General features: G+C 42.6%; 1 pseudogene; it reads left to right on the forward strand.

The window, feature by feature from the left end:
* The first annotated feature begins 6,438 nt into the window (after window positions 1–6,438).
* On the forward strand, window positions 6,439–11,702 carry LOC123791813 (methylglutaconyl-CoA hydratase, mitochondrial pseudogene; annotated as a pseudogene).
* The last annotated feature ends 939 nt before the right edge of the window (window positions 11,703–12,641 follow it).

Here is a 12,641-nt window from a genome sequence, read left to right on the forward strand (position 1 = left end):
GTAAGGATAAAGATTTGAGAAACACATACATATTTGGATACATATATAATCCTGGATCAAACAATTAGAGAATCCACATTCTTTTCAAGTACAAATAAAACAAATAAAATTTACGAAACTTGGCTACATCCTAAGCCGTGAAGTAAGTCTTAAGCTTTAAAAAAAAAAAATTAGTTACATGCAGAACATGTTCTTTTCCTACAAGTATGCTAGAAATTAGTAGATGCAAGATAACAAGATAACTAAAACCATTCTGTCCATTTGGAAAAATTTTAAGTGCACCTTTCAATAATTTATGGGTCAAAGAATAAAAGAATGGATACTAGAAAACAAATAGAAATGGATAATTTTGAAAACATATATTAAAACATGGAATATAGCTAAAGGTTACTTAGAAGGAATTTTACAGCCCAAAATGTTTAAAGCAGAAAAGATAAAAGGCAAGGAATTAATGAGTTAAGAATCCATTTTAATCAAATGTAAGAAATTAGAAAAAGAATAACAGAATAAACCCATAGAAAGTATAAGTAAGAAGTAATATAAATTAGCAGAAAGTAATGATACTGGAAACAAAGATACTCTAAAGTGGATCAACAATGACAAAAAACAATTCTTATGAAAAATGCCTAATAACATTTATCAAGAAGAAGAGAAGATAATAGTAGGATTCCGAATGAGAAGATGGGTACAACTTCTGTGCGCCAAAGATAAAAAGATAAAGAATGCTATAAAGCTATGCCAATAACTTTAAATTTTAGACAAAATACGCAAATTCTAAAAAATATATATAAATTGCCAAAAGTGACCCAAGAAGAAATAGATAACGTAGAGAGTCCTAAAATTATTATAAAGGCATGGAATTGGTAGTGAAAACTCTCTCTCCCCCTCCAAACAAGGCGGTAAAACCAGATGGCAGAATGAATGTTCTACCGAATAACTAATGATCAGATAATTCCAATCTAACACAGCCTCTTTAAGAGAAAGAGAACCATTCCTTGTTGTATATACCTGAGGAAAATGAAAGCCATAATTCTATTATGGAATTCAATGTTTCCATATAAGCTATTTGCAAATTGAATCTAGTAGTCTGTAAAACCAACATTCATCATATCAAGTTGGGTTTAATCCAGGACTGCAAATATGGTTCAACATAAAAAAGTCTATTACTATAACTTATCCCATTAAGAGATTAAAGGAGAAGCATATGATATCTTAAAGCTATAGATTCACATGCCTGAAGACACTTCTTAAAGTTCTTTAACAGGGGCGCCTGGGTGGCTCAGTCGTTAAGCATCTGCCTTCGGCTCAGGCTCAGGTCATGATCCCAGGGTCCTGGGATTGCGCCCCACATCAGTCTCCCTGCTTGGCAGGAAGCCTGCTTCTCCCTCTCCGACTCCCCCTGCTGGGGTTCCCTCTCTCACTGTGTCTCTCTGTTCAATAAATTTTAAAAAATAAATAAAGTTCTTTAACAATTCTAGAAATTGGACACCTAATTCCATTTCATGTTCTTCAAGTATTCAAGCTATTTAAGACAATGGGGTTCTTTAAACTTTAAATGTGTTTGTGTAATAACATTATTTTAAGCAATTGCCCATATTTCATCCAATCTAAGGTTTTGTAGATGCACATTCTCTTATGCATCATAAAGAAAAAAACGATTCTGGCAATTATAATTGTGAGACACCACTGATTCAAATATGTACCCAGTTTTAGAGATGTAAAATTATGAAAATATGCATCTTAGAATGGATGTAATATTGGTGTATTTGTTAAAAGTTTTAATAATATTAATATTCTTCACTTACCAGGGAAGTGAAGTTTTATGTGAAAAAAGATGGTTATCTAAATGTTGGGCCTACAGATACCAATGGTCCATATGTTTGGAAGCAACTAATATTTAGTGAAGAACATATCAAACAGATACAATCAAGGTCTCAATGTTTAGGAAAATTGTATATTCCTTTTTGTATGGAATTATACACTTTTCATGAAATGAACATGAAAAAAATTCACATTTATACAGGGTTAGTTTTCACACTTCCCACTTTGAAGAAAATGAAGACCTGTACATCTGACATCTTTGCTTACCAGGCCCTCCAATTGGCAGGCAAGAATACAGTGATAATCGAAAAAGATCTTTCTCTGCTAGCACATCAGTGTTTCCCAGAAGAGACCAATTTCTCATAGATCTATGTCTTGCACTTACTTCCAGATGGTAATGTGTTTTTTTAACAAGCCTTTAAATCTTTTTTTTTGCCCATGGGACTACATTTCAGAAGATTCTTGTCACATCTTGTTTTCTCAGTCTGGCAGATACGCACCAGGCCTGATGCATGACCATATCCATCAATTTGTGCCTGCCTGGTAGGTGTTAGGTAGATTTCTTCTAAGTGGAGAGCCCCATCAACTGGTAAGTCCAAGTCCTACATTTTGTTCAAGAGAATATTGGTCTTCCCCTAGTGATATTGATGAGGTTGTAGAATACAGGTGAGGTTCAGTGGGGTGGAGTCCGGAGCCGACGACCAAGAAAGAATTCTTGAGGCGTCTTTGGTGCAAAATGGTGGTTTATTAAAGCACAGGGACAGGACTCATGGGCAGAAAGAGCTGCTGCACCGGGGTTGTGAGGAATGGCCCGTTGTATACCTTCAAGTTGGGAGGGAGTTAGGGATAGCGTAAGTCTCTAAGGAATTTTGGAAGCAAGGTTTCCTGGACCTTGAGGGCCTAGCTGTTTTTGGGAAAAGGTCATTTATTATTGTCTAATAAAACCTGAGTCATGAGACTCTTCAGATGTATATCGGTGGGCCATATGCTTGGGGGATGATTGCCAACATGTATCTTGGTGGGGTGGGGGTTAGAGGTAAAGGAAGTTTCCAAAGGAATTTTTATACGTTAAAGTAGACTTACAGGATCTTGGTGGAGGGGAGGGGGTCAGGCTAGGGCTGCCTTTTGCCCTTAGCAAAGTATTAACATCGAGGCCGCTGAGTTCCCAGAGGAATGTCACCGTGCCTGTTTCAAGGACTCGTCAGTGGGCTGTAGGTAGTAAGGAAATTTCATTGTGTCTGCATACATTCCCTTCTGGAAGCCAGGTTACTGATCTGCTTTGTCTTCAGCTTGCCTTCCGTTCCCTCATCAATATCTCTCAACTTGTAGGTCTTTAAATAGTAATAAAAGGTGAAACCCTACTTGGCTCCATTCTTTCTGATGGTCTATAGTTTCCCCACCCCAAGGACTTACATCTTTTAATCTTTTTTTTATGACTGTGCATTTTGGTTTTAAGCTTTCCTTCTTCCTGCCGTCTTTGTTTTTTGTCCTCCTAATATCCTGCTCTCATATGACATTTAGCCCAGAATTATCTTCCCAACAGTTCATTTAGTCTCTTTTACTGGAAAATCCACATAATACCCGCTTTTTCTGGAAGGATTATCCTGAGAGTCTTGTATCAATAAACTAGTGTTGTTAGGGATTATAATAGAATTTGTCTGGTCTTGCTTCCTGAAAGATAACCTGGAAATCTTTGGAATTTCCTGAGTGACAGGAGTGTTTTTGTTATTCATGGTGGGCCCCTCATCCACACCTGAGCTTATGGTAATGAGGTGACTCAGGGACTGGTCAAGCCGGAGAGACCAACCATGTGATTAGAAGCCTGGGGCTCCAAGCTTGTGACAGCAGACTGACCTCCCCACTTCCAGGGAGGAGAAGGGGGCTGGAGATTGATGGAGTTCAACTTTGAAGCCAATGATTTAATAATCATGTCTAAGTAATGAAACTCCAATAAAATTTCTAGACACCGAGGCTTCTGAGAGTAGCTTCTTTTGGTGACTACATTATTATTCTGGGAAGGGTGACAACCCCAAGTCCACAAATCAGGACACAGAGGTTCTGTGTCTAGGACCCTCCAGACCTTGCCCTATGTGACTCTTCACTTGGCTGGTCCTGATTTGTAGCCTTTTTCATAACTATAACTCTAAGTACAACACCTTCCTGGGTTCTCTGAGTCATTCTAATGAGTTATCGAACCTGAGGGGGTCTTGGGAACGCCCCAAACTGGTAGCCAGTTAGTTGGGAGTGCAGGTGACCAAATCTGTGGCAGGCATCTGAAATGAGGACAGTTGGGGACCATGCCCTTAACCTATGGAATCTATGCTGACGCTGAGTGGCTAGCATCAGAGTCAGACTGCGGCATTACAGGGAGGCAGAGGGGAAAAGGCTTAATTTTATCAGGCCCAAATAACACTTTTAAAAAGTTATTTTTGTTACAGCATCTATAAATAAAGAAATAAAAATTGATACCATAGTCTCATAACTTACATGCCCCGTTGATCTACCAGCTACACTTGTTTCTTATTTTATGAGGTGGTTTCTCTGAACCTTTCAAGAGTTACTTTCCCACTCCCTGCTTGTGGCTTTAACTGGACACTCCTCAGAGGTATGCTTGGAGGAGCTGATCTCCAGCAGGGCCCAGAGTGGCTGGCCATACCCTGGTTTGGGGATCCAGAGAGTGGCTTGGACAGAGGGTAGAGGGCCTAACAGCATTCCACGGTACTCATGGTCCTGAGAACACATGGAAAAGCCTGGGACTCCCTGCTGTGCTAGAAAATGCGAGCAAGGTGATCCAGCACCTGGAAATCCCCCTCCCCACTGCTGCCCACTTGATGGACAAAGAGGGGAGATGTGAGCGAGTCTGTGTTGGAAAGGGACAGGGGGCCGTGTTCCATAGCCCCAGGAGCAGCCCAACATGGGGCAGAGGACGGCTTGGCTGGGCCCCCATCTCTGTGCTCCCAGTTAGCATGCTTCTGGCCAAGGGCAGTTTTAGCAGACTCGCTGTCTTCTGAGTGACTGCTCTCATATATGCGAGATACACAAAGGAGAGCTTGCACTGGCGAAGTCCTTGGGGTCAAGAAGTCCAATTGGGTCCGAGGTTCCATTTGCCCTGATCAGAAGAACTTCCACCACAAAAGAAAAGAAGGCGCTGTTAGACTCCTTAAACCTAATTTCAGCTGTTATAAATGTTTGAAAGGTTTGCAAAATGGTTTTCAATTTTTTATCACCCATTTGGGTGAACACGGTTCCTTCTCCATGGTGACTATGAAGGGGTAGAAAAGGAAGGTGGGACTGCTAAGGCTTAGACCCTGAGAGGCATGCCATGTACAAGGAGAGCCAGCTCCGAATTCTCAATAAAGTTCTTGAAAATTTTTTATTGAAGACTTTTATGGAAAGTGAGCATTAAATATTTTGTCTGTTACTTCCTATCTTATTTTTCTTGACATAACTATATGATGTAATGTGAAGAAAATGTCATGTTTTTACCAGGCCCCATGGAGTTGTCCCTGGCTCCCCTCTGCTTAGCCCCACATGTTGCCTGAATATCATCATTGTCCACAGGACTATGAGAGGAAGGGCCCGGGCCCCCAGCTCTTCACATGGTTATGAAGGCCCCAGCCTTCCAATGGTAGGAAATCCAGTTAAGCAAGGAAGTGGTAGTTTCTCGAAAGTTCCCTCAGCCTGATTCCACAGGGAGCTCGGAAGAATATATTTCACTGAGCAGTCCATCCCACCTTGCGGCCAACGGGGTTTCTGTACACCTCACCAGTCATCCATTAGCTGGGAGACCAAGCAGCTTTTTCTGTATTCATTGGCCATTTGGGTTTCTTTTTCTCTCCATTGCCTGCTCGCGTTTTCCCCTTGGTTACTCCACGTCCCAAATGAGCACGCTCTTCCACCATCCTGAGACGGGCTGGTTCAGGGGTTTTCCTAAACAAGTGTCTCCCTGATAGAAAGCTGGTGAAAGTTACTAAAATACTTTCCCCACCCCTGTTCCCTAAGAAATTGAAGAAGAGAAAACAATATAGGAGTGAAGAGAGGGAGGCTGTGGCAGGTGCTAGCAGAGCCTTGCCCAGGTCCCCCAGGAGTCTGTTGTTCGGGTGCTGAGGCTAACAATGACTCAGACCCACAGCCTTCTCTGAAGTTCTGCCTGCCCGATTGGAGCTGGCTCTCCAGGCCTTCCTGGAAGCTGCCCCCCAGCCCATGCCAGTGACTGGAGAGGGTTCCAATAGCCCTGCTCCCTGGGCTGAATATATGTGACTGTGCTTCAAACCCCTGACTTAGGAGATTTAAATCTTTAGGCATAAGGATTCATTGCTATGAATTCATCAGTGTCACCTCCAACTGGCAGTGAAAGGACAATCATTTTAATGTTTACACTAACCCCATGAGATAAATGGGGTGGGGAAAGAGTTGTTGGAACTAGAATTCCAGACTTTTGAGCTGGAAGGGCCTTCAGACGATGTAGTCTAAACCCTTCATTTTAGAAATGAAGAAACTGAGGTCCAAAGAGGGAAAAATGCTTTCTTCCTGGTGAGTGAGGTTCCGTGGTGAGGGAAGGGATAGGTTTAAAGCCAGAGCTGAAGTCAAATGCTTGTCTGGTTCCCCGTTCCAGTGATGGATGGAATGGAGAAGAGCATTTCAGGCTTTGGTTATGATCCAAGTAAGTTGTCCACATTTCCTGGAAAGGGCTTCTTAATTAAGGAGCTTCAGGGGAGGATGGAAAGATACAGGTTCGAGGGAGACTCAGGAGGTATTAACAATACTTGATGACCCTTTGGATATGAAAAGAGGGAGAGATGACAGACAACTCCAAAATTTCTGATTTGTTGAAAGATAGATAGTAATTCATTGTAATAGGGAATATTGAACAAAAAGCAAATATTAAAGATGAGTTCATTTGAGGTATGTTCACTTGTGTTGTTTTCAGGACTTTGAGATGCAAATGCCTTTTAAAGATAACAAACAGGGTCTGGGTAGGATTAGTGCTTGGGAACAGTTTTGGATACCAGCAGATAACACTAGGTCATAATTAATTTGTTCCTCTATCCCTGGAATGCGTCTTAAGAAACTGGTTTTAAGGTAGTCACCTACTCAAATCTATGTGCCTCTTTCCCAGAAGATAAACTACACGAAAGCCAGGAGAAAATACAACACTGACAGAGGTGCTCAAAATCATGCTTGTGGGAATTGAGACAATTGCAGTTACGTATGACCATTTGAAACTTCCTTAGATGAGATAAATGAATAACTGAAGATCTCAGTTGAAGATCCCAAGGATCAAGAGTTCTGTTTCTAAAGCAGAATAATAGATATATTTTTAAAAATATTCCCTTTGTGGACAAAAATACCAGTGTCCACCATTTTGACAAAATGAGCTAGATTATCTGACAGTGGACAATTCCATTTTTAGTAGATGACCAGAAGCAATGCGAGTCATTTCAGAATGTTGTTTTACATGTTTTTAGATAGGGAAGAAAAAGACAGTGTTCTTCTTCGTTCTAAATAATCCCTTTGAAAAAGTTCCTTTCAAATGGACTATGTCTTATGTTGACTTGAGCCTCCTATTCCATTGGGTGAAAATAATTAGAGTCAGGTTTATTGCAGACCTAAGGGTCCTAAGCCAAGGCAGTAATGGAAGCACAGAAGTAGGTGAGATTATCCAAAGGGAATCTGGAACAGAAGGCTGGGAGTAGACTTCGCGTGTAAGGGACAGCTCTGGAATGTGCCTTTCCAGCATCCATTCTCCCTCCTTTGGCGAACAACATACTATTTCCTCTGGAGAGCACCTCCATTCCAATATCCTTCAGTCCAACTTGTTCATGTGGAGATGGCCCCACATTCTGGACCCAAGACTGGGCACACCACTCAAACACAGTCCGTCAGAGCCCTGCACCCGCCAGTCACAATGGTGGATTCAGGGAGGAGCGCCTGACTCACTGGTCCAAGGAGACATCACTCCAGGTCTTCTACTAAAACTCTTTGGGAAAAGGGGCTCTTTGTCTGCTGGAGTTGCTGTACTGGTGGGACTATGAACAGGGAATTGCTCTTGGGCAACTAGTCACTGCAGGGCGATTTTGCCTGAGATTGAAACAGTGGGAACAGAGCTACAAGAATGAGAGAGATCTTGAGTAAGCAAGCCCTGGCACCCAAGATCATGGACACATTGTGACAAAGCTAGCTCTGTGTTTGAACTTTTTGTCTGAGCCAGTGAATTCCTCCTCCTATTAAAGGCAATTTCAACTGTGATCTGGCGCTTGTGACCAAAAAAAAAAAAAAAAAAAAAAAAAATGACTAAAGCAGGATTAAATGTTAACATTAACATTTAAAATGTGTTTCTTAAATTTCAGTCTTTGAATTTTGCATTTCCACACACTTGTGGATACAGTAGCTCGATTAGCTTGACTCTCTCCTGCTTAGCCCCCTTTATATAATGCAGAGCTGGAAAGGTAGAAACGACATGTCCCGCTCCCTTTGAAGCCAGGATTCTGCACGAAGACAGGCTCTGCCGGAGAGATAAGCTTGGGAGAGACCTTGCGTGGAAACTGGGTCACCCGAAGACGGTGGACCTTGGGAGGGACTTGATCTGGGTGGAGTTACATGAGGAGAGAAGCGTGGGGTGCAGGGACCACTTTGCTGGCACAGTTCCTGCTAGAGCTGCTATGATTTCGGTGCCAGCAGCTCGGGGATGACTTTTATGTGGGCGCTTTCTCACCGGCAGGGGCAGAGCAGCTCTAGTGTGTGTTTAGGGTTCCTGGAAGTTTCACACTCCCAACCTTTATGTGAACTGTCTGTGTTCTCAGGAAAAGCCTTTTTTGATTCTCCTAGCTGGAGTGTATTCTCCAGTTTGTTACGAACAACCTTGATCAATACCACGCAAAGTACCTGTTTCTAGGGAAACAAAGCATAGGCTTTGTCCATTTTTCAACGGGTTTTGTAATCCAGAAAAGGCAACACATTTGTTGGCTTGAGGGATGGGAAATGGAGGAGAAACCACTGAAAAGGAGCAGTAAGATCTATGAGGGAAGTGCTCAACAGGCCATTTAGAAGAGGATAAATCAGTAGAATCAACTGTAGCAGAGGAGGAAAATGTTGAAATTAGGCCACTGCACTTGGCAGTTTCAGGAGAGTAGAGGGCAGAATTCTAATTGCCATTGTGAATCGAGAAGTGAATGAATGATAAGAAAGTACAGGGAGTATAGAATATTTCTGGAAGCAAACACGTTGTGAAGTGAAGAACAAGGAGGCTAGATTGATTTTCCAGAAGAAGCAAAGTTGTTTTCCTTTCCTTTCCTTTCCTTTTTTCTTTTTTCTTTTCTTTTCTTTTCTTTTCTTTTCTTTTCTTTTCTTTTCTTTTCTTTTCTTTTCTTTTCTTTTCTTTTCTTTCCTTTCCTTTCCTTTCCTTTCCTTTCCTTTTCTTTTCTTTTCTTTTCTTTTCTTTTCTTTTCTTTCTTTTTTAGTTCGTACACTCAAAGAGCCACTGGGGCAGAGAGATTGGAGATAAAAGGAAGAGTGAGTAACTGATAGAGCTAAGTCCCAGAGGAGGGCAGGGGGGACACGGATCCAGAGCAGAGGGGGCCCACTGCCTGTGGACAGGAGGAAGTACTCCTTTGAGGCTACTCCAATGGTGATGGAGGTGAAGATAACTTGAAGTCAGAGAGAAGTTGTGGACTCTGTGCAGGCTGGCTTCTCCTCGATGGAGTAGGAGGCTGGCCACCTGCTGCACAGAGCAGGGTTCTGACAGGGTCTGTATGATGAACTGGGGAGGCTACAAGGGGGAATGGAAAAGACGTTGGGTGTGTCAGGCTTGGCCAACAGCAGGTGACAGAAAACCTTGTTCAAACTGACTGGAACAAAAAAAGGAACACCCCATACATGCAGTGAAAAGCCCAAGGACAGGGCTGCATCTAGGAGTTCAAACAACACCATCAGAACTGGGTTTCTTTCCCTCTCTCTGTGAATGCTGGCTCCGACTCTCAGATGCCACGGCCCAGTCCCTGACAATGGACTCGTCCTCTTGGGATCAAGTACAGCAAAAAAGGAGAGGTTTCCTCCTGGAGGGGATGCTTGAATCCTGGCATGGGCCTGGACTAGACCAACCTGGGTCTTAGCACGTCCTTGACCCAATCACCTTGGCCCGGGATTTGAATTATTCTGATTGGCTAGCCCCAGGGCATGTGATCTCCTCTGCCCCAATCATTGCAGCGAGGGCATTTCGGTGGGGCTGAAGAGCCAGCCCTAAGACTGTGCTGGAACCACGTTCAAATCAAATTTCCCTGAAGAGCAAGGAAGAAGGTGGGAAAATCGCTTTAGGGGAGGCAAGGACCGTTAGTGCGAACTACAGGTGTTGGTTTAGGACATGGAGGGTTCATATGCCAGGGAGGAACTTAGGGTGACTGATAGTCTGAAACAGCCGTGCGGGGACCCAGAATTGGAGACAGCGAAATATGAATAAAAGGATTGCGAGGAGGGCCCTGAGGTTAGCGTAAATACCTGATTGAGTCAGTCAGCACCCTTATGAGACTTATTTCCCTTTTTCTTTTCTTTTCTTTTCTCTTTTCTTTTCTTTTCTTTCTTTTCTTTTCTTCTCTTTTCTTTCCTTCTTTCCTTTTCCCTTCTCTTTCTTTCTTTTTCTTTCTTCCTTCCTTCCTTCCTTCCTTCCTTCCTTCCTTCCTTCCTTCCTTCCTTCCTTTCTTTTTTTAGCAGCACTTGGTAGCTAGCCCCGCAGTATGGGGGTGGGGGCAGAAATGTTAATAGAAATACCCGCACTGCAGACAGAGCCAGAACCAGGCTGTGGAGTGCTGTACAGCAGCTCAGTGCGTGATTCATGGGAAATTCCTGGCTTAGCCTTGAAGGCACTCGTTTAGGACAAACGCAGACCAGAGGAGAGGAGCAGATGTGGCCTCCAGCTTCCTGTGCAGGCAGATTTTCTCCCGGGAAAAAATGTAATGACATGCTTAGGAATGATTCCCCAAACAGTGAGGAACGAGTGAGGGGTTGTGACATGCGTGTGTTTTTGGATTCGATGTGCTCCTCTTAATCACACGAAGCTAAGCCAGTACTTAAAATAGCTGGGCCACCAGGGAATTGCCATGCCATTCACACAAATTCTGCTTTGAGTGTTAATTTTAAGTCGCTCCCTTTAGGGTATTCTTAATAGCTGTGATGTTTCTTGATTCCTGAACTTATCCCCACCCTCAGTCTCAATTTTTCTCATTCATTCCTTAGAATAACCAAAATCTTCTCTACCAGAGATCTATAGTTGAGTCAAGAAACATTGAGTGGTGAAATGGGACAGCGAGGGTTCCCCAATAATCCCTGTAGGACAACTTTGAGAATAGACAGGGAATACATCAGAGTTTATAGATGAAGTTAAGTGTGGAACGTAATAGTCAGGAGTAAAGTCCCAGAGATATTCCGTGCTGGTGTGAACCTTATGGAGAGTGAGAGCATCAAAATGAATCCCGGTGAAGTTGGTCCTTTTGTCTCCAAAATAAGAGCATGATTAATGAAATCAGTGGGGACATAGTGACTGTCCTGTGCTATCAGGATGTCCCTGGCCGAAGAGCTCATCTTCTCTGCATGGGTGCTCAATGGCCAAGAGGCCAAAGCAGTGGGCTTGATCAGCCATGTTCTAGAATAGAACCAGGAGGCAGATGCTGCCGACTGCAAGGCCTCAGACCTGGCAAGAGAGCTTGACCTCAGGGACCTGTTGCGATGAGAGTGGCAAAATTAGCAATTAATTGAAGGGTGGAGGTTGATTTGGTAACAGGATTAGCCATAGAAGAAGCTTGTTATGCTCAGACTATTTCAACAAAAATAGGCTTGAAGGTCTTCTTGCTTTTAGGGAGGAAAAGTCTCCTCACTATGAAGGAGAATAGAAGAAACAGAAATCTTGGGGTGCCTGGGTGGCACAGTGGTTCAGCGTCTGCCTTCGGCTCAGGGCGTGATCCCGGCGTTCTGGGATCGAGCCCCACATCAGGCTCCTCCGCTATGAGCCTGCTTCTTCCTCTCCCACCCCCCCTGCTTGTGTTCCCTCTCTCGCTGGCTGTCTCTATCTCTGTCAAATAAATAAAAAAAAAAAAGAAAGAAAAGAAAGAAGAAGAAACAGAAATCTTTAAATTGCCAGTATAACAAATGAAAGTACTTCTGGAAGTATCTTTCAGACCCACATATGCTTCAGCACCTGGAATCCCAGTGACCAAAGTGAAGAGTCAGTTATCCATGTAGTGAGTGAAGCACCTGGAGTGGACCCATATGTGTACTTTGTTCAAATGTGTATCAAGTCATATTCGTTTGGATTTATAAAGCTAGTCATGTATACTGTCAAAAACAGATTTAAAATTCGGTACACATTTTTAAATACCTCCTGCATACAAGGCTTCCTGGTCTTAATTTTTAAAGTGAATAATTTATACATTGCACACTCTAGGAAATAATATTGATTATATGTCTACTTGCTGCAACATGAAATAAAATTATTTCTATATACCAAAAGCAAGCAAGCAAGAATCAAAGCAAGCAAGCAAGCAAGCAAGTCTTACAGCCATAGTGAAAGCTCCTGCCGTCAGGCATCCCCATGTGAAGTTCAATGTCATGACCACCGTATTCCTCCGCTGTCCTAGAGAGAATCATTGTCTTGAAGCTGTTCTGTGCCCTTGCCATCCATGTTTCTATGTTTTTGTTAATTATATGTTTCGATAGACACTGTATAATATCATTCAAGGAGATTTAAACTTTTATATCAATTAAGTCACACTGTATGTATCATATCCTAACTTGCTTTCTAATTCAAAGTTTTTGAGACTTATCCATGTTCA

The sequence above is a fragment of the Ursus americanus genome, chromosome 10 (genome assembly GCF_024610735.1).
Source record: "Ursus americanus isolate L20-20 chromosome 10, mUrsAme1.1.p, whole genome shotgun sequence".
NCBI classification, from domain to species: domain Eukaryota; kingdom Metazoa; phylum Chordata; class Mammalia; order Carnivora; family Ursidae; genus Ursus; species Ursus americanus.